The sequence below is a fragment of the Vidua macroura genome, chromosome 5 (genome assembly GCF_024509145.1).
Source record: "Vidua macroura isolate BioBank_ID:100142 chromosome 5, ASM2450914v1, whole genome shotgun sequence".
NCBI lineage: Eukaryota > Metazoa > Chordata > Aves > Passeriformes > Viduidae > Vidua > Vidua macroura.
The window spans coordinates 68,002,458-68,027,482 of record NC_071575.1 but is presented as its reverse complement, the minus strand read 5'-3'; the positions used below and the strand labels follow the sequence as shown (position 1 = coordinate 68,027,482).

Below are 25,025 nucleotides of genomic sequence, written 5' to 3'. Positions count from 1 at the left end.
GGTGTATATTGATTGACTTTTTTATATTGATAAGATGTAAAAACATATATTTTCATTATATATGGTGACTTCTCCCTGTGTAATGTACCCCTTTGTTATGTGTGTACAAATTTAAGTGATTTATATGATTTGTTCATTTAATAGATATATTTCTTTTTATGGCATACTGTCACTTGGCCTCTGTGGCTGTGCAAGCTCATGAAATTTTGGCATGTGTTTGAAGAGCTGACCAGTGATCAAGTCTACCAGACACCAAAGATTTTGTTCATCTTCCTTGTAAAAGAATTGCATTTCTTCATACACACACATACCAAAAAAGAAAAAAAAAAAAAAAATCCAGTTTCACTGCACTTGGTGAAGTATTATAGGACTAATATACTGGAAACATGGAGTCCTTACACTGCAGAAATGAATTCAACTTCAAATTAAAGTTAAAATGAGACGCATAAGTGCTTGAATAAACATCCCGTTTCGTACTTGCCATTAATGATTGTCTAAATGTGCTTTTTGAATTATTACCACAAGGCTTTAATTTCAACTGCAGTAAGATGTCACAAGTAAAATCAGATTATACCAGCAATGTGCACAAGGCATTGTAATTGTGTTATAAATATTAAACCAAATGATCTTGTCATGATTTAAAACAAATGTTTCCAGCTAAGCACAGGTTGGCTTGTCCTCCAGTCTTCTCCAGGATTCACCTGTTCCTGAATTTCTCTAAGCAAACAGCTCCTTGGGGTTTTTAATCTTATGTTGTGATGTAGTAATCTAATATTTTTTGTTCTTCTTTCAAACATCAAGTGACTCATTTCGCTATTATTAATTCATAACAGTGAAATAGTCTAATTTCCCCACATCTTCTTCCACCTTCACCCTGAAACCACCTTACAACATATAAAATTTCAGGCGTTGCACCTTGAAATGACAAAATTAATAACCACTTTCCCATCATTGCTGGGATTCCCAATCACTGTATTTTGGCCAGCGGGTCCCCTGTAACACCAGAAATCCAACTCTCCTTTGTTCAGGCAAACACAATGCCTTTTCCCAGAGCAGTGATTACTCTTGGATTCCTTTGTGGCCAGGATTGATCAAATCATTTTCATTCACTCGCAAACCTGGTGAAAGGGTTTTTCACTGCAAGAGGCGTAAGTGTGAACAGATGTTTCTGTACTTGGAATATTTTGTCTGGCTGTCAAGAAAGTTTAGGCACTCGTGGCATTAATTATTTATTGTTGCTGTTGTTGTCATTAAAAAAAAGCCTCAAAAACCCCTTCTGATTTTTTCATAGTTCAATTAAAGAGGTGGAATTAGGGATTCGCTCCCAAAAAGCCTTGTAATTAGTCAGAAGTACAGAGGAGTATATTTTGAATATTTTCTCATCTCAGTAGTAACCAAGAGGGGTTACATATGTGCATTAAAAAAAAAAAAAAAAAAAAGCCAAATATAACAAAGTGTCTTAGTAAATGTGGCTTTTTAATATATTAATTTTCCATTAAATACTGCTGATGGTTCTCTAATGATTATATTTAAAGGAAGAATAAGTCACCCTTCCTCTTGCCACTGAAGTATGTGTATCACTGATAGCAAAAATAGAAAAATGTGAGTTGGTGGACATCATTTAGTAGGAAAGATAATAGATTAACTTTGCCTGTAGAAAGATATAAAAATATTTGGTACAATTATATTGTGTCAGTTCTAATTTACCAGTTATTTCTGATGATTTCAGGAAGCTCAGGCTAGAGAATGAATTGAAAATTCAGACTTTAAATGTGATAAAGAAGCTTTACAATTTTTATATTAAATGACATTATTATAGCTATGAATGTATATTGTTTTTTCGAAGAAAGGCTTTCTGTGTGCAACAGCACATCAAAGAAGAGATCTTCACAAGGAAAACTTTACAATAATATTAAGTTGTTCATTGCATGACCTATTTAAAGTACTCAGATACTTCTTGTTGTAGACTACATAATTAAATTTTAAATGGAACATGATAAAGAAATTATACTGGTGATCTCTAGAGATTTGAATACCCTATTTGGATCTTTACAAGAGTGTAGCGAAGGCATACTTTTAAAATTTAATAAAGATCTGGCCTATTTTTTTTTTCCTTTTAGATGCTCTATAGCTGCTATGGCAGTTGTGTTTCAAAATGTGTTTGCTCTCAACATTTCATAGTCAGTACTTGCAATAACAGAGCAAACTAAAAGTATTAGAAAAAAATGCAGTTTAACTTGAGAAATTCACCATTTAAAAAAATGGCAGTTGATGAATGGAGATAAACTTCTAAAATCTTGAGGAAGCTAAGCTTGTAAGCAGCCTTTCCTGGGCCAGCCTCTGAGCCCAGCAGTCGAGGGGAGCAGGCAATGAATGGAGTCCTGGAGCAGAGTGTGAAGCCCTATGGGCACAAGGGAGATGATGTTTGGAGCTTAAAGGAGAAAATACTCGGCTTCAATTTCAAAGGAATGATTTCAGTCTCTAGCCACTTCTGTTTGTTTCTGTGAAAGTTACTTTATGTTTAAAGAAGAACAAATATTTTAAATATGGACTAACCGCATGGATTATTTATTTGCTTAATACTAGGTTAGTATTAACAGAAGGAAAATCTGGGCTACTTTTCCACTTTTATATACTGGCTCAATTTTTCATTTCACTCAAGGGGGGAGTAAAGTTTAAACAGCCACTTCCTCCTCTAAGCTGTTAAAATAAGGGGAAAATCAAGATAATAACTTGCATATATATATATATATTTTAATGGAAAACTTCATAGAAATATCACTGAATAACCTGCTTACATCTTGAGCAAAACTCAGGGAATATTGTATTTTGAGATGAGGGTCATCTTAAAATTGTCATTTAGAAATTTTTTTAGAACTGTGGGAGGAAATCTGCAGTGGATAATCTACAAACTTAATATAATTTAAACCTGTGTTCTGGAGTAGGCTATAAACTTTGGCCCTCTTGAGCTGGGGTTTTATTCTCCACCATTCCATAAATTTCTTTGATAATGTCTCAGTTCCACTTACTGCAGAGACTTCTCAGTTATCTACAGCATTTTGAAAATAGAATTTAAGTACTGAAGTCACTTTGGTGCTTTTGAGAAATATTAACCTGCAACTTCGCCATTATTGAAATCTAATGCAACTAAGCTTTTATCTAAAGCAAAAAGAAGAATTGACAACCCACCATATGACAAGCAAAATGAAATCTCTTGATCACTATCTGTCAGCAGTCTTTCTAATACCATTGTGTTAGGGAATGATATGTCTTCCAAGAAGCTCAGTACACAAGGTTTTGAATCATTTCTGTCTTGACAGCCTAACACAAGTAACTACTTGTAAGTGCTTGGATGAATTATAAAATCTATGTGGTTCTGGAGAGTGAGTTAATAAAACATCTATGAGCATTTTAATTACTATGAAATGAAAAGGATTTTTTCCTGACAGTAATAGGGGCATGGTCTAAAGACCAACCTGACATCTCAGCTGCTGTCTTCACTGGGTTTGCATAGACAGTGGGAGCTGGGGTCGCCTTCTGTGCTTGCACTTTTGGTTCCCTCCCAGCTGAGATATTCTGGCAAGCAACTTCTCTCCCTCTGAGAACACCAGATCATACCTTTCACCCCTCATGTTTTCATGTCCTCTCATGTCACCACTGCTGCTTTGCCAGTTATGTCAGGCTTGAATGCCCACCCGCCTACGCCAGGCATGTCTCTGCCAAACTATGACAGACTTTTCCATACCCTCACGTAACATTTACTGAAGCTTTATTCTCCCTTAAATAAAGCAGGTATTTGGCATAGGCCATTTGTGATCTTCTCTTCTAATGGAGAAGTTTTGCTTTCCACCTTCAAATAAATCCTTTCTCAAAACTCACTCTTGTTTTAGAGGCATATAAATAATTGGTCAAGAAAACATTGCTCATGCTGGATGGCAGGCAGTGCTAGCTGATAATATTAAAATATCTTGAATGTCAAACTATATGCAGCAATCCAGAGCTAGTTTTTGGAAATGATATCATCTTCTATCTTTTCCTAAACCTCATCATGAAAAAGAAAAGAAGATTCCAGCCCTCGATATTTAAATGTTCTCAAGCCAACTGTCTTAAAGAGCAGATTTTCCATAATTTGGATGCCTTCTATTTTCTAAAGAAAGTACTTATTTTGAAATGAGACTTGAATTTAACTAATCACTCCTTTATTTAAAAAAAAAAAAAAAGTAAAAGAATCTGATGTTTGACCTTTCTCTTTGCCTCAGATGCTCATTTTGAAGAGTTACTTCTGTCATCTAACCATTGAGTTGCTTTTCTGTACTGAAAGCAGGACTGCCTATATCCTGTTGTATCTGTTGTAGAGGAATGCCCTGATGGTACTTGGTCTGTGAGGCACTGGAATATAAATTACAGTAATTATTTGGGATGGCAACAAGTTTGATGTTATTATAAGCAAATCTGGAGGTTTTGAGGAAATAATACACAAGGTCTCTTCACTATTCTGATTTTTATTTTTCCTAAGTAAAGCTTCAGTATCCTTAAAATGCAACATGGAGCTATTCCTTGTAGTAGCTGTCAGCATGTCTCTTTTTGTTGTTGTTTTACAGCCATTTTGAAATATGTTTTTTACAGCTAATGATAATCTTAAAACATACTTATGTGCAATCTGATCCCTTTCTAAAGAGATATTTTTAAAATCTTTAAGAGGAGCCTAAGGAGCATAGAGGTGATTATCCATATGTGCTTACTGATGACTCTCATTCAAAAATTACAAAGATACCAATGGCAGGATTCATATTGCCTAAATTTAGCTACCACAAAAGTCCTCTGTCAAAAGAACCAGAGGAGAAATGGAGAAAAATATGTGCCTCATCTCAGGGCAAGGTGAATAAGCTTGGGAATTGTTTTTCTTTCTCCATTGGCTGAAAATGGAGCCTGGGGGAATAAGCACAGAATAAATGTTTCACCTGATGATAGCTTTAATTCAAGGTGAGCAACCAGACTTTTATAAGTGTTAAAGTGCCAAGTGACGTAAGCTGATGCCTACTGGAGTTTTGAGGACATTGGCATGCTTAACCTCAAAAAAATTTTCAATATTTCGTACTTAAGTCCTAAATATAGATCCTGGGAAGGAGGGGGGAAAGTCAGACAGAAATCATTGTTGGACTTGATACAGCTCTGACCCAGAATGCAGGAACTCCTCTCACAGTGCAGAGCCCTCAGAAATCACAGCAGCCCTGAAACAGTTTATAATTACACATAGCCTTTGAATCTTAAAACTGACTGTAAGTGATTTTACTCAGAGTCCTGATTTGGAACCCACAACCATTTTCCCCCAGCAACTGTAGACATCTCTGAAAAACATTAATGAATTTGACAGCAGATTTTTATCTTAAAAGTCTGAGAGAGCTTTTGGTTTTATTCCCTATTGTGAAGATCTAAAACTAGAGACATATTCCCTTCTCTTTTTTTTTTTTTTCTGTTATTCACCTTAACCAGACTTCCAAGCATCTTTTTAACTGTTTTACAAAGCATTGCTGAACGTGCCCAATGAGGATAATGTGCAATAGAAATGAAAGGACTTAGATCTCTTCATTTCCATTCCTGAAGGTGAATTCCAAGATCGCGATTATTTTTATTTATACAGTGCCTAAAGAGTACTAAATACTTTATGGAACAAATAGAAGACCTCTTGTAAAAAGCACGCATTCCTATAATCTAATTTTAGTCTCAAATCAGGCAGCGTGAATGCTAAGCAGCAGGGCTTGAAGAAACACAGAAGGTGTATGAGGGCCACACTAACAAGATTGAGCAGTTATTTAGGTTCATTATCTGTCCCACTTAATAGCACTGCAATATCATCTGGTTTAAGTTAAATTTACATTGGCCTGTGGAGAACATTTGACTGACACAAGAATGGTATTTCTTGGGTTTGATAAAAAAAATAAGCCTTTGAAAAGGAGTTTAAATGAAGATAGAGAAAGGTACTATTGCAGGTGGATTTGAGATGTCAGTCCAATGCAAGAATCAGCAAATGAAACCAACTTAAAATACTAAGCCTGATTTACCCTCCTCACTTCATTTCCCTGCTCAGTTGGAATACTTGTGTTCCAAGTTAGTGCTTTGTACGTATCCTTTGCTTAAGTGTGTCTTTAGCCCTTAAAACCATCAGAATAATGTTATTTAGAAATTCAGTGCAAACAACAAAACTTGTGGGAATAACTCCAGATGTAAACATACATTTCTGGGGGAAAGAGAAGTGTTCATACATCAGGTTCTGGAGAAGCAAAGCAGCAATTGAAGTGGAGATTTGTTAACACGGCAGAGAAGCTCTATCTTAGTACCTTTGCTGTAGCATGAACAAGGCACATGTCATATATTATATAATATAGAGTATTATATCATAAGCTTTTTAAATAGTTAGAAGTGAACTGCTCCTATACGGAATTCTTAGCACCATCCTTGCCATTGGTCCCAGAAGAGCAGTAGCAAGAGACATGGATGGAGCAACATCAGGAAACCCACACTGCTCTCCCTAAGACAGCAGAGACTCTGGTTTAAAGCTCTCTTCAACATTCTCTGCCTTCTGAGCATTGCTTTTATTTATGAAATCACTGCTATTGTAGCATTTACAAAAATTGCAACTATTTGAATGTTTCCAAAAGATTTGCTATAAACTAAAAGCAAATCTTAGACAATTCTCAGTAAATTATTGAAAGAGGTTTAAAAAAAACCAAAATCATAATGCATTCCCTGGTGTTCAAGGTTAACACTTTATACTTCATCTACATTATATTAAAAACATTTTTACTGGAGTCCATAAATGTTACACATTTTTAAAAGGCAACGAGCGCAGCGGGAATAGAAATGTTGCATAAAGCCAGACACGAGACCTGCAAGCAGTAAGCGTTGCCTGTTGTTTTTTTCATTTTTTGAGGGTGCTGACTTGAGATTGCTTCTGAGGTGATCCCCATTTTTCTGGTTCTATCTTGCCATTGGAAGCAGGCAGCCCCTAAGGTTTTCCTGCGGTCAGCAGCAGACCCTGAGCCCCAAACTCCTGTTTTGGGAGCAGTGTCTCACCATGGTAATTCTCTTACTGGCAGGGAGGTTTTGCCAGTTTGGAGCCACAGAGGACCTACCCCACTTTTCTGTGAACATTCTCCCAGAGCATTTTGCAGGTTGTGCCCTACACAGCACTTCTACAGCAGCAAAGTGCCGGCGTGGTGCTTCTCATCGCCAGGCTGTAATGGAAAATATTTTTCATCCGGACCCTTTGGAACTTTTAAAGCTCCCGCACCATTTTGTGCAGGGAACATTTAAAGCTCAGCAAAGCTGTGATGTAAACTGGGTGCAAATCATGGCTTTTTGCTGTAATCTAACCTTAATGAATGCCCATGGAGAAAGAAAGAGGGAAAACAAGACTAGGCTTCACCTGACACAAAAAAAACAACCCTAAAGGCACAGATCTTTCAGCCTTTTCTGTATATTTTGCTTCTGAACTTCTAGATAGAAATGCCACAATGGCTCACATGCTTAATTTTGGAGAACAGTCCTGCTGATATCAAAGTGATTGCACAAGTCACTGCAATTTCAGCATGAGTATTTCTGCTTACTCATTGCTGTGAGATGAATATCCTCTGATTTGATCCCAGCATTGCCACTAAGACTGTAGACAGCTCTACTTGATCAAGAAAGAAGAATAAACACATAGCAACTCAGTTGTGCATCCTCTTGAAACATGAACTGAGAATCATAAACTGGAAGCTTAAAAGAAGGCCCTAAGTGGCTCCAATACAATTTAGAGGTACGGTTTTGGCTAATTGAAAATACTGGACAACTGCAGGTGCCACTGACTTTGGTTCAAAGGATAAATGTGCTTTTCTGAACCAGGCTATTAATTCAAGATCTTAAAAGGTGTCTGTGACATTTAGGAAACCTTCTGTGCTTGAAGCTCAGGAGCCCACCTTTTAACTAGCTGTTCAAAATTTGGTTTCTTTTTTAAGCTTTTCTGTTGGGGGATACAGATGCACCTGTGCTGATGTGCTCATGGATGCCAAAGGAACTGTGGCTTGTTGCTGGCAGATTTCATTCCAGGATTGCATGGAGCAGTAAGCAGAAGTTCCTGCAACTATAAAGTTTCATTTAACAAAAATGAAATATTATTATTCATGTCATGAGTAATTGAATCCCCAGATGTTCTCATTTTCTATCAATGGTTGGAGACAATGACTCTAGATAGGCTGTGACAACATGAATTGGTTTCTTTCTCTTTTTTGTTTTCTTTTTTTTTTTTTTTATTTCAAACCTGTGGGTGACTGTGGGTTTGTTTTTTTTTTTAGCTGATTGCTTGGATCTGACATTACAGACTGTGCAGCTGTAAAAAAGACCTTCTCATTTTCATTGAGAATAAGTAAAATAAAATATCACAGAAATAGCATTGCTTTTCCCTGGTCCTGCCCCTATTTATTTCTGCAGAGATAACAGGGACAGAGCAATTGAATTTGGAAAGAAGTCTGCAAGAAGAGATGGTTGCTGCTAACACTGAATATTCAGAATGTAATAATAAAAGTAATCAGGTTACTAAAAAGCCACCTGTTACTTTTTTGTTGTTTTTCTCTAAAGCATAGAGTTTACTTTTTTGTCTCTGAATTTATAGCAGAGATGGGAAGTCCAACTTCTTAGAAACCTTATTATATGCAAGGTTAATTATATGCAAGGTTATTCCTTGTTAAAGTAGGAAAAGAAGCCACACTCACTAACATTTCTAACTCTGCTAAAGATGAATGTTCACACGAAGGAACAAAAGTAGAAAAACTTTAAGTGCTTGTTAAGGCATGCACAAACAGTGCATGCAAGCAATAAGTCTGTTTTGCTGAACTGTGAAATTGCCCTGAGTAATTTCTCTAATAACAGAACAGATATTGCCCCTCTGACCCCAGAGGAGCTCTGGGCTCAGTGCTGCAGCCAGTCCTGGTATCAGCAGAAACTTGTGCAACTAAAGCATGGGCTGCAAGCTGAGCACTAGAAAATAAAAGAACGTTGGTGGATAACTTGTAAATGATCTGGCTGATTTAAAATTCAGAAAATGATTAATGATGAAGGTACTTTATTTATTGATTTCCCCCCATGACCTATTCTTCAGAGGAGCTGCACTATTGTGTCCAGAGCTGTGTTTGACAGCTGCCTCCTATTTCCAAAGACAGTATTCATTCCACTATGAATGGAATGTACAGTAGCAGAAACTTTTAATTGGCATTTCTCGTTAGCTTTCTCCTATAGAAATGATGTAGTGCTGATGCTTTGCCTCTGTGTTATGGATAATGCCTCTGGAAATAACAGTTCTGTAGCTGGAGCAGGAAAAAAAACCTCACAGAATCCCTTGGGATAATGCAGCACATGCAGAAATAGGAAAAGAAATCATATGAGAAAAACATTCAGTTAAAACAGTAACTTATGTCTTCTCTTTCAAAACTTGCAAGGTGAAAAAGAGCAATGTGGTTTAAAGGGGATATTGATTTGATGGAGCTATGTGTGAACTCATGCCACAACCCCAGTACTTCACCATTCTCTGAACCTCTCAGAATTAATGCAGGGATTTTAGACTGATTGCTTGAAGTCTTTCTGGAAAAAAAAAAAAAAAAAAAAAAAAAGCATGTCTGATGAATGACAAGGACTTGAGGAGATTAAAAAAAAAATTAAAAGTTTCTTTAAAGAACTGAGAAAACCTTTGTCAGCTGTACTGCCTTGTAGTGCTATATAGTTAGAGTAAGGCAGCCAGAGACTCAACCTCATTTCTTCTGCCTTCCATTTTGTCTTGTGAGTGATTGACTTCCTTCAGCAGCTCCATCAGGTAATGTGACATAAATGGGAAAAAAAATTCCCACCATGAATTCAGCTTACTGTGCCAGAGACATTTTTAGTTATTTGGCATTTGAAAAAGAATTCTAAGCTCAGGCAGATGTTGAAAGTCTGGCATGCGAATTTGGTTGCTGCTCTCTAGGAGGTTTTCAATTTTTTATCTGAAGTAGGTGATATTTTATTAGCTTGTGGAGTGCTGTGGGGCTTTGTTAATGGTTCTGGATAATAGAAAACATGGGGCAGGAGCTGTTTATCTTTACAGCAGTGTAAGAGATGTTCAGGAGAAAGGCAGTGGTTTGTCTCTTCATCTGGGATTATCAGGCATCTGCAGTGTAAAGCAGGCTGGCAAAGTTGAGAAAAGCAGTCTTGAAAAGAAATATCTGAAGAAAATATTCTCAACCCCATCCCAAAACTCTTTTCAGAGAATAAGGCAATGCTTTCCATTTTTTCCTTGTTTTCTGTGCTTTTATGGCTTTTATAACTCCTCCTATTCTACCTTTTCAAGAGATAGGAATGTCTGACTTTCAGCTGTGATGCTTTCTTTGGATTAACCAAAAAATCAAAAACCATATTTCCTTTCATAAATTTAGTTTTCTATTAATTTAATTCTGTAAGACAAAGCACAGATTTAAAGAATTTTGTCTAGAGTCCACAAAAGCAATAAATAAGGAAATAAGGACTACCAATAAATTAAGAAAGGCCACAGATTCTCCCCCCTGCCCCATATTCTGCATTCATCAAAGCTGGTCTCTTCTGACCTTCTAGAGGCTTATAGGATTTATTGTCTCTATAAATCTTATGGTGAAGCATCAAGTCTAAGATGAGAAACATCACACTAATATGAGAAAAAGACACACAAGACATAACAAAAAGCCCCAAACCTCCATCACACCCATCTTTGATAATATTCTGCTGTCTGAGAACATCTCAGAGTAACTAGAGACAGTTGCACACAATTTTCCTCTGTCCAGTGCTGCCTGTGCAACACTTAGCAGTGGGCTACTGCTCTCAGGCATCAATGTATCAGTCATCATTTGCATCTCACACCAGGTTTTTTAGACTTCATTACAGGTAGAAATTCTCAAAATGTGCTTTCTTAAAAAAAAAATCTGCTTCACCATCACTCTCTTACCAGTGTTTCCTGATTGAAAAAAAAAAAAATTAAAATAAAAGAAAAAAGGGCTTTTATCACACATCCCGTATGTGCTTTATGGTGCTGAGACTTGATAACTGAGATATGATTTTACAGTGAAAAATCTCCCAAGCAAGTATGCAGATGTACTGTGGAAAGATACTGACACTGTGTGCTTTATTTGTAGGAAAGGTATGAACATTTTCTCCTCTCCTTTTTAATGGCAAAGAATATTAAAATAAAAAATAGCCTTGTTTCTCTTGTGAAACTCCTGAGGATATGTCCAAGTGGTGGATGAACTACATAGCTGTTAAAATGGTACTCTGCAATGCACTCCCCTAATATTTGGAAAAGATGACTATCATTGATGATATCACTATCTCTTTTTTTTTTTCCAGTTAAATCTGTAACCCTTTGAATTTGAAATGAAGGCTGCAGCTAGGGAAATTCAGCAAGATGCTAGTAAAGGGGGCTATTGATGGCATGCTCCATACTGGAAAGCTGTCTTGTTATTGAATGCAAATGTGACTTAGATATGTAAATTACATTCAAGATTTCATCAGTAAGCCTTTAATATATCTAGAAAGTATCTTAAAGCATTTAAATAAAATGTTAATTGAAAGTATGGAATAGTGTTAGCAAGCTCTTTCAAAGAAAGCTTCAATTCAAGGCACGTAACAAGGAAGCAAGTGCTCTGATCTAGTCAAACAGAACCTCCCATGGTAAAAACCTATAATTGTTTTAAAGTTCTCCAAAAACCTACATCCCTGTTCTCATCTCATCCCACACACTGTGATATTCCTTATGTTCCTCACTCTTCTCTCTCAAAGCTGACTTTCTTTGTAGCCTTCTCCCACTCCCAGCGTGCTGCCTTCTCTCACCTCCCACGCCTGGAGCTGCCTCCTGGTGCCCATACAACAAGCACTTTTCTACACATCCCAGCCCTTTTCCTTTCCTTGAGCTTGTCTGTGTCTCATTCCTTGCAAAACCATCAGGATGTCTTGCCCTGCATCAGAATCCAGAGGGTGAACTCAGGAGAGCTCGGTAGTAAGCCAAGCAGTGAATTTAGCTCTTCTGAGAGTGATCATCAGATGAAGCAAATGACTGATCTTCATATTTAAAAATAAAACCACTTATTTTAAAGGCTGAAGAGAGAGTGATTGAGTTAGACTGCATCCCTCTGGTACTCATGGAAATGCTTGTACAAGCAGCAGAGCAGTTGAGCCGTGTTGGATTTAACCAACCCAGGTCAAATTCATCAACAAAAGCTTTAAATTACACCTAAGAGCTAAAAGTGTGGGAACACAGAAGCACGAGCATCTCTTGCTGCAGCTCTTCTTTTCATTGTCATTCTTTACCTGCTCATTAAGCAGAAGGATTTTGGAAGTATTTGTTAGGTTACCTTCCTGTCTGCAGATGGTCTGCAACAGTGACAGCAACTGATCCAAAAACAAGCGGTGAAGAGAGGTATTGCTCTTTAGCTATGTTTACAAATTTGTAACAAGACTATTATTTAAAGTGTGGGTTTTTGTGTCTGCACACAATATGTTATTACCAAAATGTTGCTGGATTGGTGGAGGGCATCAAAGGGATGTGGCACAGGGAGAGTTCTCTGCTTTGGCATAGTTTCTTTCTTTCAGAGCTTGTGTGAATCTTGTAGGTTTGGGCAAAGGCTGCACAGATTAATGTTTTAACCTGTGACTTGTGCTCCCATGACCAGGGAGCTGGGGAGAAGGGCAGCCACATGATACTGCTCAGCTGATGGGAGTTTGCTGGGGAAGAGCTCAAGTTCAGGAAACACAGAGTTCTACACTGAAAGACAAAAAAGAAATAGAAATAAAGCGCATCTAATCCTTTCATGTTGGATGCACTTCTGATGCTAGAGGAAAATTGCCAGCTGGGAATGATTTTACAGTCTATTTTCACAAATCCCCACATCCACAGACCAAGGGAACCCAGCCTGCTGTGTCTTAGGGGGGCTGTTGGAGGAGACTGGGATGCTCCTGCAGCAGCAGCTTGGACAGGGTGTTCTGCTTTTACCATGATGCCTTGTGGCTATGACCCAAATGGACAATCCATGCAGACAGAACCTTGTTCTTGAAGGTCAGGACCCAAACCATACATAAGGAGTGAAAACTAAGGTTCTCTTCATGCTTTTCTGGTACAAGCTTCTCATTTTCAGTCCTTTCTGTCATGCTCTACATAAAATTGTTGCTTTGACGATGTTTTTTGCTTTCCAATTTAACTATAAATGGAGGTTTCTGACTGCGTTTTTCTATGGGAGGTATACACAGGGAAAAAACTAAAAAAGAAGACGGGAAATGCATGTAATAAAAAATTTAAATATAAATTCTAAACTTTCTGGTATGGAAGTAAAAATGCAAACAGCCTCATTTCCGTTGGAAACGTTGAGTTTCTGTGTGGTTCCCCACTTGCATGATTCATAGCTGGTGTTTGTGTTATGCCTACTTGGCTTTGAAACAAGCCAAGCTTGAGCTCTCCACCTTCTCAGGTGAAGGGATTCATCCCACAGCTCCATATTGGAGAGATATGAATCATTCCTGTCTGTTTTCACTGCTGACTCAAAGGGAACTTATGTATCAGGGTTCCCATGGATAAATCCATGTTGAAGACAAGTGGAGTTGAGGGAGAAAAGTTTCACTTTTGTCTTTGCCATTGTTTCAGTGAGACTGGAATTACAGGTTTAATTTTCTTGAAATAATACTAAACATCACTGTAGTGATTACCCATTGTGTGGTAACATTTGGCAAACCATTTGGCAAAAGTAAGGCATATGAATTGAAGGCTATGGTAAAGTGAGAACCTGTTGTGTCGTTTTGAGCATTAGTTATTAATAAAATACATAATTACCTTTCTTGGAGTATTTGTCATACTGTTTGTATGATAGGAAGCAGAACTAGTAAAATATGTTTAAGAATTGCACGTTGCTGAACTGGCTAAATTAGAGGTCAATAAAATACAAATAGGAGAAAAAGCTGATGCAGACGGTTTGAATTTATTTAGATTGCATATGAATACAGAAAGTTCTATTATGTAAGACTGAAGGTTGTACTGGGGTTCACTGAAAGAGGAAGGTGAATATACTTTAGCTATTCCTTATTAGGGGAGGTAGAAGAAAAGATCATGTTTCTCTTTAAAGCTGAAATTCTGGTATTTGCAGGACTGTTCCCTCAAATAATGTAGCCAACAACTGCTCCAAGTAAGATTTCCTGTCTTCCAGTCTGCTGTCATTCCTCTAACCTTTGAATACACCTGTGTAATCAAATCAGAAAGTAAAGGTCTATCATTTACTTCTCTTAATACCCTTGGACAGATTGCTGTCTCATTAGAAAGACTCGACAAAGTAATTCAAGAACTGTAAAGCGCTAATAAGACGCTGTCTTTAAAAATGGATTGGCTGAGTAGAAAGTCTGGCAGGTCCCCAGGATGAATATCTGGCCACAGGCTGGAATTATTTCTCTGCTAATCTCCTTGGTGTGCTCAGAGGATCTATTTGCATCTTGTGAAGTGGGAGGTTTGGAGACTGCTGACCCATGAAGAGCTCCCATCTGTGGATCCAGTCTGCAGTGATGCCTGGCTGAAGATTGACTATTTTCTGCAGCTCCAGTCCATGGGCCAGGGCAGCACCTCTGATCAGAGGCTTATTCAGAATATGTCCAGCCCTGAACTGTATTTACTTTTCATTAGGGTGATGTATATGATGAATGTAGCTTTGTTTGCTGTGCTGAAGTGAGCTGTCAGAGCTTAGCCAAAGCTTAGCACTGTAATATTTTTTTTTTTTCTATGCAGCCTTGGGAGAGGAATCATTGGATTTTGGAAAGAGACTGGCAAAGAGAGAGCTGAGAAAATCAGAAACTCTGCACCTCATTGAGAAGTGACTGGGCACAACTCTTTAAAACACAGAGTTTGCAGTTGTACAAAATTGATCTGGAAGAGATGCAAATTCCATATGGACTAAATTCAGATTTAGATTTAAAATGCTACTCACATGGGCACCAGCTAATACACCAGCCAAATTCACTCCATTATTAAGTTAAGAGGCTACGAGGTGACCCTCATGAAATGGATTAACATAATGTCAATAATGAGTCTTTTTATAGGAAGGTGTTGAGGAAATGCAAGCAGAGTTTGTAACATGGTACCACGCTTCCAGCCTGGCTCGATTCTCGGTTCACAAAGCTTTATGTCACGGATCCATCTGTTCCCGGGAGATGGGTGTGAGTTGATGCCATTTTCATGGGCTACTTTGTTTCTAGCTTGAAGCTTTCTGAATTCTCTGGAAGTTGCCTGAGACTTGGTTTTTGTTGCCTGCGGCTCACTGTTGCCAAGGCACTCGGCATGGAGCAGAGATTGCCTTCACAGGCTGGGTGGGACCTTTACTTAACTCTATCAAGGCTCATTAAAGCTTCAAATCTCTGAATGCACTTTAAAAATTGAGTGACAGGAACTTCTGGGAAAGTTTTGTTGAAAAGCCTGGTATAACTGAGTAATTATAATATAGCAGTACTTCATGTGCAACTTGATTGTCACAGCCTGTGTCAAAAGAACACATAATTTCTGAAGGATAAGACCATATGTTCCAAAAAGAGCTTTCAGAATATGAGATACTTGTTTTGGAAGTTTTTTTTTTTTTTTTTTTGCTCTTCATAAAAAAAAAAAAACCACACATGCACAAAAAAAAAAAAAACCCACACCAAAAACAAAAACAAAAACAAAAAAAACCAAAAAAAAACCAAAAAAAAAAAAAACCTCCCAGTGTTACGAAATGAAATTAAAAAAATCCTCCACGTTTAATTAAACTGACTCTTTGAGAAGAAGTCCCAAACCCGTAGGATAAGCATGTTCTGAGGTTACTGATTTATTTTTGGGTGTATCTGTAATAAAATGTTGTAAAAATAGTTGAAAGGACAGACTTATCCTAAATATAAGGATGCTTTCCCACTTATACAGTCTAATGCACCAGTTGAGGACCTCTTGGCATATAATGACAATCACCTTGCTGGGGATAATTGGCCCCTGAAACAAGGCATGGACAGGAGAGTCCACCAAATGTCCAGACAGATTTGTGTGTAGCAACTGGAAATGTTACATGCTGTGGTTTACATCAGCATCGAATATAAATGTAGGTGACTTCAGTGTCTTCCATTTTAAGCTGTATCTAAATCACCTGTACTGTCTTGAAAACTTTTTTTCTTTGTGAATGCAATGCAGAAAAGTGATCGGGCATCACTGGTGTTTAAAAGTCAGAACTGAACCTGAGCTGACATTTCTGAGGATGCAAGACTTACACAGAATTCTGCCCCAGCAGGAAGGAATAATATTGACTAACAAGATTTCAGCCTGCTTTTCGAGACCCTGAATGTACACTGTGCTTATATTTTTAGCATGAAGATTTTATTTTCACTGCAATATTCTAATAGTGGGATGGTGAAAACTTATAAGAGTCAGGTTGGTGAGTTGGGATATTTTTTTCCCAGTAAAGGACAAGCACAGAAGGTAATGTGATTTTTATCCCAAGAGACCATAATATGTAATATAGTTACAAGTACAATTTGATTGGCTAATTAAGACTCTCCATGTAAGATTTCCAAATAGATTTTTTTTCTGCATTTTATATTGAAGAAATGGTCAAACTTTGCTTACCTTGCCTGGGAGAAGTTTTATTTACATAGATGCTAAAAAAATGGGATAAAATTGTTAGTGAATACTTACTAAATAGACCTGCTGGAATAGGTCTATGTAGGTTTGGAATTGTTTTGGACTTCAAATATTTGCCGACCCATGGTTCCCATGGAGTATCGATTTAGACATTCCATAAATCTGAACACCATGTTGTATCTGCATATTTGATACCAGTTCTGCAGATGTCTTCATCTGGAATGGCTGTTCAGTGCTTCTTTTATGGTTATTAGAGAAAAGAAGGCATTTCCCCAAAACTTTTTCCAATAAAGATATTTAAAATTGGTTGTAGGTCTTGTTTCTTGCACAATGGAGAAAAGTTCTAAAGTCATGTGAAGCCAGCTTGCATCTTGAATCTTTATGGGAAGATAAAAAAACAAATAATTCCTTAAACTCTTTCCATTATGCTGTCTTGCAGAATAATATCTAATAGACTGACACATGCTAAAAATCACCCATTTTCCATGATTTGTCAAGTTAATTAGACAGATTCTGCCTATGTTCATTTTATGTTCCAAATCCCAGTGATTTGGTTGGCTGGGTTTTGGCTGGGCAACTTGCAGAGCCTGCAGGAAACCACCTGGTCTGTGAAGGCTGCACTGCCTGGCGTTAAGAACAAACCAATTCTGTGGAGCAGAGCCTCCATCAGGCAGATCCCTGGTAAATGCTGATGGGTAAGCAGCAAGAGGTATTCCAGAAGTGATGTGAGCTGCCTCTGCCTAACAAAATACCCACCCTTTCCCTAGTTTTAGCTTGTCCCAGTCCTCATTTCCTAATCTACTCAAACCACAAGAGAACTGTTTAGCTAATGAATGATTGAAAAGTACGAACACCGAATTCAATAAGTCAAAAAGAAAACAAACATAAAACCCCACAGAGATAACAAAATGTATGCATCATTCAATTTCTCTACTCACTCTTTGCTTCCCATTACACTCTCCTTTGTCAGTACACTGTGTATCTAAATGGCAATCTCTTTGTGACAAGGAATTTCCCTTCGTGCCTTTACCTGCTGGTGCAGAACATTGTTGGTACTTTGCAAATATCAAACAATAAAAAGCATTGATTACAAGCAACGTAGGACTTGCATGATGGCTAGTGAAGCTTCTCAGGATTTTCCCTAAGAAGTACTGATGCAGCCACCAAAGTCTGCAGATTTGAGCTGCTCTGGTCTTTATGAACAAGGCAGTTTCAGGTAACTGCTGTTTAAAAAGTCCAGTTCCTTAAGTCTCCAAGGGCGATACAAGCCACAGAAGGATTGTGATTGACACAGCATTATTCTTTGGTTTTTCCTAGAGGATAAGTCAGCCAGGAATCACGTTGCTATTATTTGCTGAAAATTGTTTGTACCCCAGGATGTGTGTTGTATCAGATTTTTCATCCAAGATTTTCTTTCTCAAAAGTTCCTTGAAAGTTGGTTCATCAGCTTGGCACAAATGGAGCAAACCTCCCTCAGAAGGGAGACTGGAACTAGATGATTTTAGGTTTTAGGTCCCTTCTAACCTAAGGCATTCTATGTTTCTTTTCAGCTAAAAGACCACCCTCATTGTTAAATACAGAAGTTCCCTTGCTTCAGAGAATGGAGTCATCTCCTTTGTCTTGCACCATTCTTAGGAGGTCTTTCTTAATTGTCTGTAATGGAAATAATTCAAAGGCAGAGCTAACATTTGTATTATTAGACTGCATGGCATCAATGCTTCTTGGGATCTCAAAATCCTCATTTTCAGTGTACTAGTGTCTGAAAATGATTGTACGATCCTCTAGAGACTTTGCTTGGATATTGCAAGCAGATGTTAGAAAAAAAATGAAAATGGATAGTGGTATTGATGTGTCCCATCATAAAAAGATAAAATAAAAATGTCATTACCTTTGCATTGCTGTGTAGCTTAAGATGATGAAATGCTGCAGTTATTGTGGAAGAAATGGTATTTTTGCATCCTCCAGCTATAGTCTATTGCACAAGATTAACACTGAGAGTCTTTGCTAATTAGTTTTTATGGTCAAACAATTTTCATGAAGTTGGTTTCAAAGAAATCAAAATTAAACTCTTTATAGCTCTGAAAGGTAGAATTATGGAATATGAATGCATAGATAATCTTTACAAGCTAGAGGAAAATGATCGTTGAGCAACTACAGCTATAAAAAAGACCCAGCAATGTCTCAGGTATTGCAATATAGTCTGTTTGGGTAAGAGATGACACTAGGAATTTTGAAAATGCAGTTAAAGCAGGGTGAGGGATACACAGGGTTATCATTTGTCAGCATGTCCTGACGGAAAACTTCACTCTTTACTCATCTTTGTAAAATTAATATCCGTAAGAATAGGAAGTGGTGGAATGAATTTATCCCACCAGAACTGCCAAAAATCAAAATGCATAATTTCCTCCTCCACCATTTTGCTCCTTAGTTCCTTTTCACATTGTTTTGTTAGTTTGCTATACCTTCAAAATAAGCCACATACTGGCTTCATCCCACAGCATTAGTCCACCTTGTATTTGAAAGTGTAATGACAAAACCAAAATCTGGTGTTGCTTTTCCAAGTCAAACCACCTTAATTTACCTGCGTGTTTGTGCAGATAAGCTTTACTAAACTGTGGCCCAGCAAATATCCTCCCTCCAGTGAGCCTGTAGCAATTACATTCCACAGACGGAAAGGGAAGCACTGGATTTAGTACAGTTTTCAAAACAACTTGTGTTTATAGCAGAAAAACATTTAAGCATTTAGGGGCTTGTATCCTAGTCACTACCAATAAATTTCTGTCTCCCAGAAGATTTAGCAACTTAAGTACTCCTGAAAAATCTATCTTTTGTTCACAGACACTCATAGCTGAATCAAAAGCATTTAATTCTTTTACAGAAGAAAGAGGAGGTCTTAGCTTTTTGGGGGGCTACATCTGGAATCAAGACCATCTTTTAAGTGGATAATGGAGACAAAAGCATACAAATCCAAAATAATTAGATGTCTTAACTGTTTCATTAATTAGATTTGCCCCATTTCAATATCATTGATCCCTTGGGCAGATGAGAACTTTACCTCAAATAACTAAGAATCATCGGAGACATGCACAAAGGAAGTTCTCATAGGCTGGCTTTGTTCAGTATGGTTTCATGGGGACATGTTGTTTTTCTGATTGTACTGTGGAGCTCTACAAAAGACATGTTTGCTGTTCTGATAGGGTTTGCATATCTGAGGTTCCTCATACACTGCTTTCTTTGGTCCCATTGTTAACGTTTGCATAATTAAATACTGGGATGAAGTTGAGGATTATTCTGCCTTAGTCCTGATTATTCCAGCTCTAAGAACCCGCAAAAACTTATTGTTGTCCTAAAATAGTACAGGATGACCATGAGGTCCTTTCAATGGAATCCTGTCTCTTGTGCCAGGATTTGGGGTTTTTTTTCCTTGCTTTGGGGCTTTTACCTAGTCTTACAAATTCCCAGCATCATTGCTAAGAAATTAACACACATCTAATAGTAGAATCTTACCCCTTCAGAAACACATCCGACCAAAGGCATTGAAGGTAACCAGGTCTGTAGGCTATTCATGGTTTCAAAGTCTTATCAGCTACATTTCAAAACAGGTGTACTCTCTCCCAGGCAATCTCAACAGCCTATTGTGATCTTCACTTTTTTTTTTTTTTTTTTTTTTTTTTAAGGTTGATGACATAGGCCAAATAAATGTAAAACTTGATTTTGAGATCCATCACTCCAACCCTTGTGTTCAAAGCCAGGTTGGATGGGGTGTTGAACAGGTGTCCCTGCCCATGCAAGGGGATTGGAACAAGATGATCTTCAAGATCCCTTCTAACCCAAAACTTTTTGTGATTCTATGATCCCAAAAATGCTCCAAGGACTGTAGTTTTCTATTCAAGACAGCACTATCCAGTAATAAATTCATCTATTACTACACCAGATTAAAGGATGTGAAGCCTTGAAATGCAACAAGAAGTTAAATTACGGACTGGCCCAGATACTCTCCATAAATTAAAGAAAAAAAACCAAACATATTTCAAGTGTTTGGAAAAGTTTCTTTCATTGTTGTAAAACTGTTCAACAGATTCAATACAAGAAAAGGGGCTTAAATCATTAAGAGAATACGCTTCTTATTTGCAAGTTACGATTAATTTTTTCTGAAGCTTAAATGCAATAAACCCCTGTTGTGTGGCAGAGAGTGTGACATTCTGTTACAGGTTAATTTCTTTTCTTGCAAATTAGAAAATAGTGTGACTTGCAAAACAGGGGAGAGAAGGGGGAAATATGCCAGCAGCTGTGCTTAGACTTTTTTGCCTTTTGGCTTGTTCTTTCATTTTCTAGTCTGCTGCATTTCTTCTTTCAGTGATTTGGATGCTAGATGCCAATTTGAATTTCCAGTGCATTTAGCATCCTACAACACCAGGGAATTTAAAAGACAATTAAGAATATACAGGGTATTAAGAAATAAGACAGTCCTTTCTATCTTTTTTACCACTCTGTGATCACAGTGATAACAGAATCCAGTAAACCATTACCTCAAAGAGCCAGTCACACATTTATTTTGCAAAGGTGTGTTTATAGCGGGAACTAGATGGGGCTGGCTCATCGCTTGCAATCTGTGGAGGGCTCTTTCACAGATCAACAGACTATAAGATTGTTTTCCTGGATATGAGCCACTGATGGACCCATACAGGCTAGTAAAGAGTCATGTAAAAGTCTTTTATCCTGTCTCAGCAGGGACATCTTCCCCATGGGCTTCACGAGAGAGTGTTTTCCTAGCAGCAGATTTAACGGGGGGAGAGAGGGGATGGAAAGAAGATTAATGTTTCTGCCAGTTCCCCGCAAGTTCACAGAAAATATTGGCTAGAGCAGGAGTGGCCCAACTCCGTCATGCTCCAGCCTTTTCTGTGTACTTAGAGTGGCATGTTTTTAATCAAATGTGAAATATAGCTTTAGCAGGTCGAATGGATTAGCCTTCCTTGTAAGTAACTCTGCCTGCTTTAGTCAAGAGTGAAACTTTTTTTTAAAAATGTTTCACACTTAAGGTTGGCATCTTTAACTTCATCAGTTTAATGGGTCTTTGGAGTTTTGATTGTTAAAGGTGGGAACTATTTAATAACCATATTCAACTGAGCTTCCAAGTACATGCAGTGAAGACAGCAAGATAAGAAATTCCTCAGTTGGTCTGTCATAAAAGCTTGGAAAGGCTTGAGACAAACAGGGGGTTCTGCTCCTTTTGTAATACCATATTGGGATTGCAGTGATTCTAAATATTTAAGTTTTCCTTGCTTTGGGATTTCAAATTTCTTCCTGCCTATGTTTAGGAAGTGAATATCCTTGGACTCAAAAACTGGGAAATCTGTTCATGACAATGTACATTACTATTTTCCCTCCTCTAATGCTGGTTGTTATTTATCAGAATCTCATCAGTCTCCTGTTCTTATACAGCGCTGAAGTTATCAAAGATAACAGGGAGGATTTTCAGCTACCTTATTTCTCGGCCTCAGAATCAGCTGAGCCTCTAATAAAGTTAGGCTGTTCGTATCAAACCATCCCTTATCAGTAATGCACTTTGAAAGCTGTTCTATCTGGTTAAATCCAAGTGTAATAATAGACCTCGTACCTGTCACATCCTTAGGCTGCTCCAAAGTGTTGTTTCTCCACTAAAATAAATAGTTCAGGTGATTTCTCTGTGCCAAGAAATTCAAGTAAATGTTAGAAATTATTTTAAAAATAATTTGATTTTCAGAGTTACTGAAAGTTTGGTTTGTTTCTGTTTTTTTTATTAATCACTACCATATTTCAGTATTAGATATGGTATGAAATGGCTGTCAATTTTTCTTGCAACTCAGACTTTGAAAAATTTGTGTGTTATTTGTACTTATCTTTTACATTTCTGACCTGTGGTTCAATGTATCATTCAGATAAGTTTCTAGGAGCTTGTTCATTTTACTAAGTGTGTTTGTAAAAAAAAATTTAAAAATTTCTCAAATCTTTCAAAGCTGTCTTTACAGGAATCCATGGAATTAGAACACTAAAGAGAGACAACAAAATAAAAATATAGCCAAAGATTCGTTGGCTGAAAGAGGTCTCCTGTCTTAAGACAAGGTTCTGTTTGCATAGAGGTAGATAGGAAATTTTAACATTCTGTTTATTAGAAACCAACAGTGAGGTCTCTGAAGACCCTATCTGAGATGACTCCCTGTCACGTCAAAATATGCTGCAACAGTCGGCAATGTGATAGCAGACTGTAAAGACTCCAGCAGTCCTGACATTCTGCAAAACTTTCAGGCCATGGAGAACAGGGTAACATGGTAGCTTGGCCTTTTACCATCGGGTTAAAAGTGCAAGACATAGTTCTTTGATTTCCATTATGATCATCTGTTAGTCATTGCAATGTGAAAAAAATGATTTCTTACCTTAAGAGATTTATAAATTATCTTAAAGGGGGGAAAAAGAAAAAAAGCACACCCCAGTAGTATTGCAAAAGATGCTGGAACCAGATTCTCTGTTTCGTATTCCCAGCTCCTCGCACATTCCAGTCACGTATCTTATCTATTCCTCTGCCTGTCTGTCCATTAAGTAGGAATAAAATTCAAAGGATGCCTGGTGTCTTCTGCACTTTTTTAATTTGACTGTTGGTTCAAGGCCATGTTTCAGCAGAGCATGTCAGCATTTGTTTAAGTCTCACTGCCTTTAGAGATGAGCGCAGTGTTTTGAGAAACTGAGGCCTCTGAAGCTGTGTGAAAAGAGTACATCCTTAGTATAAATAATATCTCTTGTGTTATCTGATTAGTGATGGGCCATGCTTTCTTTTTTTCCCTGCTTTTTAAAGCAACTGCCTTCATTTGTCACTATCCAGGGACCTATTTGGGTAGTCAGTGGACAGAAAACACGGCATGAATCTGTTGGAAAAATAATTTGGCTTGTGTAGTTCTTCTAAATATAACTCCATGATCAAAGCACAGAGTGTCTTTTATAAGTCCTATCCAAAACAGATATTAGATGAAGAATATACTGAAGCCTTCAGACTTTTGACTGTGCCTTTTCAAAGGCATGCCATCCTGAACGTACTATCATGTGATGCTGTTTGAACTGAGCAAACAAACATTTTTCCTTCAACTTCTTTCTCTTGCATTATACAGCTTAAAAAAAAAAAAAAAAAAACCAAAGCAAAAAAAAAAAAAAGGCCTCTTCAATTAAAATGCTGAGGATTTTTGAAGGCTGCTGGAGAAGAGCCGTGGTACTGTTATATCTTAGAACCAATTTTTTTATTTGTAGCAACTTATGGACATAAATAAACATAAACTCTTTCGGGGTTTTACGGTACGTTCATAAACGTGAGAGTCCTTGCAGCTGAAATGGAATCCTTCTGAAATTACAGTTAATAAAAGCTATTTTTGATTTAGCTACTAACCAGTTTGTACTATAACAAGTGTCTTTCAGGTGACTCTTATTATCTTGGGCAGAGATACAGATGTAGGCATAAGAATATGACTAATCCCTGGTGAATCTTTACCAATGATTGAGCATTGAAATGCTTTTCCAATGCTGTGGTTTTCTAAAACAAAATTATTAGCTGCTCTCAGGGTGCAATCACAGGAGAGAAGGACATGCAGAAGCACAAGGCTTTCCTACAGGTGCAACCGGGAGAGAAAGCTGTTGTTCCTGTAAAACTGCCACAAACAGCGCTAATTAATATACTGATTTTACAAGTGATGTAGGGGACTTATGTAGACAGAATTAATTATTAAGACCTCTTTCTTCAAAACACTGTTTCTAAGCTGCTTTGCATGATTATAATGTGAACCTGCCCTACAAAGAAGTTGCAGATCTAAGATCACATCCAGACAACAGTCATGTACTTTATCAACAGTTTGAAGATGAATGTATGCACACACCTGATAAAATTAGGGAGCCTGGTTTGGAGAGATGCTGTCAGGATCAAAGCCTGGGGAGTGTGACACAGTGAGTGAAGTCAACACGCTTCAGGGGAAAGGAAGACTTTACCAAGTCAGTGACAATCCCTGTGACTGCTCCCTCATTTTCTAGTTTTTAAAGTTTTTTGATAGTTCTATGAACTTTACCATGTCATTTCTATCAGAATGAAGAAAGGGATGTAGTAAACAAATCCTGCTGTGATTATGCTGGAATTGCACTCTCTTGGTGCTGGATTTACTCCTGAACTATCTGCAATAATCTGCAGTAGCTATTCTATAGTGAGCTGGGTTTATTTGTGGATTGGTTTGGGTTTGGGTTTAAGTTTTTTTGGTTGTTTTTTTTTTTATGGTTGGTTGGTTTTGGTTTTGGGGGTTTTTTGGGGATGGTGGGTTTTTTTTGTTTGTTTTGGTTTGGTTTTTGGTTTTTT

General features: G+C 37.6%; 1 protein-coding gene across 3 annotated transcripts in view; it reads left to right on the top strand.

The window, feature by feature from the left end:
* CELF2 (CUGBP Elav-like family member 2) overlaps positions 1-25,025 on the top strand; it is a 543,341-nt gene that overhangs the window by 241,964 nt on the left and 276,352 nt on the right. The window lies entirely within an intron of this gene.